Raw genomic sequence first — 5,000 nt, 5'->3', positions numbered from 1 at the left:
GCCCCCTCACTGTCAGCCGGGGCTTCATTCGTCAGAAAGACAGGACGTCTCCAAGCCACGCCCACCCGCCCCAGGCCACGCCCACCCTCGGTGAGCCGCCGCCTGATTCGTCTCAGCGCGAGGACTCCGCCCCCTCCGGGCCACGCCCTCTCCCGCGTGGCCGTCTCCTCATTCGTCACAGCGCGAGGACCCCTCCCGAGGCCACGCCCACCCGCCCGCGCGGATCCCTTAGCCGCCCCGCGGCGCCGCCCGCGTCAGAGTCGCCGGAAGTGCCCCGCGGGGACCCGTCCCTCGCTTCCGGCGCGGGGTGTGACCGGCCGGTTCCACCCCTCGTGCCGCCCTCGTTGTTCCGGGGCCGCCTCCGGAGGTCCCCGCTCCCCGCCGCCCCGTCAGGCACCGCCCGCCCACTGCGGGGCCGGCGCCTCACGCGTCAGAAAGCCAGGACCCCCCAGGCCACGCCCACACGCTCCAGGCCACGCCCACCGCGTGCGAGGGCTGTGCGGCCTCAAAGGAGCGAACGCGGACCCCGCCCACCGCCAGGCCACGCCCACCTCCTGTGACCCGGCGCCTCATTCGTCAGAACTCTCTCGGCCACGCCCACACGCCTCCAGGCCACGCCCCCGACCGCGCGGCCGGCGCCTCATTCGTCAGAAAGCGAGGACCGTCTCAAGGCCACGCCCACCCACCGCGCGGGCCTCTTGGGTGAGAGCGTGGACCCCGCTTTCCGCCAGGCCACGCCCACCCCTCCCCAGGCCGCGCCCCCCACTGTGAGCCGGCACCCCATTCGTCAGAAAGCCAGGACCCGCTCCCCAGGCCACGCCCCACCCCCTGCGCCGGCCTCATTGGTGCTCGCGAGAACCCTGCTCCCCGCCAGGCCACGCCCCCCAGCCCGCGCGGCCGGCACCTCATTCGTCAGAAAGCGAGGACCGCCGCTAGGCCACGCCCACCTGCTCCAGGCCACGCCCATTCACTGTGAGCCGTCTCCTCATTCGTCACAGCGCGAGGACCCCTCCCCAGGCCACGCCCAACCACCCCTCGCTTCCCCTTTAGCTGCCCGCGGCGCCGCCCGCGTCAGAGCCGCCGGAAGTGCCCCGCGGGGGCCCGTCCCTCGCTTCCGGCGCGGGGTGTGACCGGCCGGTTCCCCCCTCGTGCCCCCCTCGTTGTTCCGGGGCCGCCTCGGGGGTCCCTGCTCCCCGCCTCCCCGTCAGGCGCCGCGCCCGGGGCAGCCCCGACCCTTCCCTTCGCTGCGGCGGGGCGGAAGGAGTCCGCGTCGGCGCCGTTTCCGCTTCCGGTGTCCGTTCCAGGCGCCGCCGCCGCCGCCGCCGCCGCAGCCTCCGCCGCCGCCGTCGGGAGCCGAGATGCCGAAGGGAGGTGAGGACGGGGATGGGGAGGACGGGGATGGGGAGGACGAGGATCATGGGGAGGACGGGGAGGAGGAGGGATCCGCCGCCGCCTCCCTTCCCAGCGGGCCACGCGCGCGGGGAGAAGCCGAGGACCACGGGGACGGGGTGGATGGGGGAGGATGGGGAGGGAGCAGGATGGGGATGGGGGGGATCTGGGGGGGAGGGATCGTCCTCCCCATCCTCCTCTCCGTCCTCCTCCTGGGAGACCCCGTCCTCCTCCCCCTGGGGGACCCCGTCCTTCTCTCCCATCCTCGTCCTCCCCATCCTCCCTCCCCCTGGGGGATCCCGTCCCTCCTCATCCTCCCCTTCCCTCTCCCCATCCTCCCCTTCCCTCTCCCCATCCTCCCCTTCCCTCTCCCCATCCTCCCTCTGGGGGATCCTGTCCTCATCATCCTCCCCTTCCCTCCTCCCCATCCTCCCCCTGGAGACCCCGTCCCTCCCCTTCCCTCTCCTAGATGGACCCCGTCCTCCCCTCCCCTCCCCTGAGGGACCCCGTCCTCCCCTTCTCCTGGGGGACCCCGTCCTCCCATCCCCTCCCCCTGAGGGACCCCGTCCTCCCTTTCCCTCCCCTCCCCTCCCTTGGGGGACCCTGTCCTCCCCATCCTCCTCCCCCTGGGGACCCCGTCCTCCCCTACTCTGGGCGACCCCATTCTCCCCTCCCCCAGGGGGTCCCCATCCTCCTCCCCATCCTCCTCCCTCTGGGGAACATCGTTCTCCCCTTCTCTGGGGGACCCCGTCCTCCCCATCCTCCTCCCCATCCTCCTCGCCGTCCTCCTCCTGGGGTACCCCGCCTTCCTCATCCTCCCCATCCTCCCTCCCCCTGGGGGACCCCATCCTCCCCTTTCCTCATCCCCTTTCCTCCTCTCCCTTGGGGGACCTCGTCCTCCCCATCCTCCCTCCCCCTGGGGGACCCCGTCCTCCCCTACTCTGGGCGACCCTTTTCTCCCCTCCCCCAGGGGGTCCCCATCCTCCTCCCCATCCTCCTCCCTCTGGGGAACATCGTTCTCCCCTTCTCTGGGGGACCCCGTCCTCCCCATCCTCCCTCGCCGCCCTCCCTCCTGGGGTACCCCGCCTTCCTCATCCTCCCCATCCTCCTCCCCCTGGGGGACCCCATCCTCCCCTTTCCTCATCCCCTTTCCTCCTCTCCCTTGGGGGACCTCGTCCTCCCCATCCTCCTCCCCCTGGGGGACCCCGTCCCTCCCCTTCCCTCCCCTTGGGGGACCCCATCCTCCTCCCCCTGGGGTACCCCATCCTCCCCGTCCTCCTCCCCCTGGGGTAGCACGTCCTCCTCATCCTCCCCTCCCCTTCTCCTGATCCTCCTCCCCCTGGGGGACCCCCGTCCTTCCCTCCCCCAGGGGACGCCGTCCTCCCCTCCCCTTGGGGGACCTCATCCTCCCCGTCCTCCTCCCCTGGGGAACCTCGTCCTCCCCATCCTCCTCCCCCTGGGGGACCTAGTCCTTCCCATCCTCCTCCCCCTGGGGTACCCCGTCCTCCTCATCCTCCCCTTCCCTCCTCCCCATCCTCCTCCCCCCTGGGGGACCCCGTCCCTCCCCTTCCCTCCCCTCCCTTGGGGGACCCCCGTCCTCCCCTTCACTGTCCTCCCCATCCTCCTCCCCCGTCCTCCTCTCCCCTGGGGGACTCTGTCCTCCCCCTTCCCTAGGGGGACCCCGTCCCTCCTCATTTTCCTCCCCCTGGAGACCCCGTCCTCCCCTTCCCTCTCCCAGATGGACCCCGTCCTCCCCCTGGGGGACCCCGTCCTCCCCTTCACTCCCAGATGGACCCCGTCCTCCCCTCCCCCTGGGGGACCCCGTCCTCCCCTCCCCTCCCCCTGAGGGACCCCGTCCCTCCCCTCCTCCTATGGGACCCCGTCCCTCCCCTCCCCCCTGGGGGACCCCGTATTCTCCCTCCCCGGGAGGACCCCCGTCCCTCCCCTCCTCCTGGGGGACCCCCGTCCTCCCCTCCCCCTGGGGGACCCCCGTATTCTCCCTCCCCGGGGAGGACCCCCGTCCTCCCCTCCTCCCTGGGGACCCCCGTCCTCCCCTCCCCCTGGGGGACCCCCGTATTCTCCCTCCCTGGGGAGGACCCCCCGTCCTCCCCTCCTCCTATGGGACCCCGTCCTCCCCTCCCCCTGAGGGACCCCTGTCCTCCTCCCCCGGGGAGGACCCCCGTCCTCCCCTCCTCCTATGGGACCCCGTCCTCCCCTCCCCCCGAGGGACCCCTGTCCTCCTCCCCGGGGAGGACCCCCGTCCATCCCTTCCCCACCCTGGGAACCCCGTCCTACTCTTCCCTCCCCTCCCCCTGGTGGACCCCGTCCTCCCTTTCCCTCCCCCTCCCTTGGGGGACCCTGTCCTCCCCATCCTCCTCCCCCCCCTGGGGGACCCCGTCCTCCCCTACTCTGGGGGACCCCATTCTCCCCTCCCCCAGGGGGTCCCCATCCCTCCTCCCCATCCTCCTCCCCCTGGGGAACATCGTTCTCCCCTCCTCTGGGGGATCCCGTCCTCCCCATCCTCCTTCCCCTGGGGGACCCCCGTCCACCCATCCTCCTCCCCATTCTCTTCCCCGTCCTCCTCCCCCTGGGGTACCCCGCTCTTCCTCATCCTCCCCTTCCCTCCTCCCCTTCCCTCCTCCCCTTCCCTCCTCTCCCTTGGGGACCTCCTCCCTCCCCATCCTCCTCCCCCTGGGGTACCACGTCCTCCCTCATCCTCCCCTTCCCTCCTCCCCTTTCCTCCTCTCCCTTGGGGACCCTGTCCTCCTCATCCTCCTCCCCATCCTCCTCTCCTTTGGGGGACCTCGTCCTCTCCATTCTCCTCCCCCATCCTCCTCCCCATCCTCCTCCCCCTGGGGTACCACATCCTCCTCATCCTCCCCCTCCTCCTGATCCTCCTCCCCCAGGGGACCCCGTCCTCCCCTTCCCTCCCCTCGGGGACCCCGTCCTCCCTCCCCTGGGGGACCCCGTCCTCCACGTCCTCCCTCCCCCTGGGGACCCCATCCTCCCCGTCCTCCTACCCCGGGGACCTCGTCCTCCTCCCCCGGGGGACCCCGTCCTCCTTCCCCTGGGGGACCCCGTCCTCCCCGTCCTCCTCCCCCTGGGGGACCCCATCCCTCCCCGTCCTCCTCCCCTGGGGGACCCCCGTCCTCCCCGTCTTTCTCCCCCTGGGGGCCTCATCTTCCCCTTCCCCCCTGGGGGACCCCGTCCTCCCCGTCCTCCTCCCCTGAGGAACCCCATCCTCCTCCCCTGGGGGACCCCGTCCTCCTCCCCCCTGGGGGACTCCATCCTCCTCCTCCTGGGGGACCCCGTCCTCCTCCCCTGGGGGACCCCGTCCTCCCCGTCCTCCTCCCCCTGGGGGACCCCGTCCTCCCCCCTCACGCGGCCCACGCCTGCCTCACAATCAGGCCCTCGCCCTCCCTCCCTCCTCCCCTCGCCTGGCGGGGAGGCGCGTCCCTCCCCCTCTCCGTCCTCCCCCCCCAGAAAGCGGTCCTGGGGTGCTCTGGGTTGAGGTCCCGTCGCTTCCGGGTTGGGGGGCGGGGCGGGGTGGGTCCTCACGGGCCAGGGGCCCGTCCGCCCTCCGTCTGTCCGTGCTCCCTCTGTCCATCCTC

The 5,000-nt window shown here is 72.6% G+C and overlaps 1 pseudogene; it reads left to right on the top strand.

Annotated features, from left to right (window-relative positions):
• The first annotated feature begins 1,858 nt into the window (after positions 1-1,858).
• Positions 1,859-5,000, top strand: part of LOC132650523 (28 kDa heat- and acid-stable phosphoprotein-like) — a 13,561-nt pseudogene continuing 10,419 nt past the window's right edge.

The sequence above is a fragment of the Meriones unguiculatus genome (genome assembly GCF_030254825.1).
Source record: "Meriones unguiculatus strain TT.TT164.6M chromosome 13 unlocalized genomic scaffold, Bangor_MerUng_6.1 Chr13_unordered_Contig_107, whole genome shotgun sequence".
In the NCBI taxonomy this organism is placed as follows: Eukaryota; Metazoa; Chordata; class Mammalia; order Rodentia; family Muridae; genus Meriones; species Meriones unguiculatus.
This window is presented reverse-complemented; position numbering and strand designations above follow the sequence as displayed.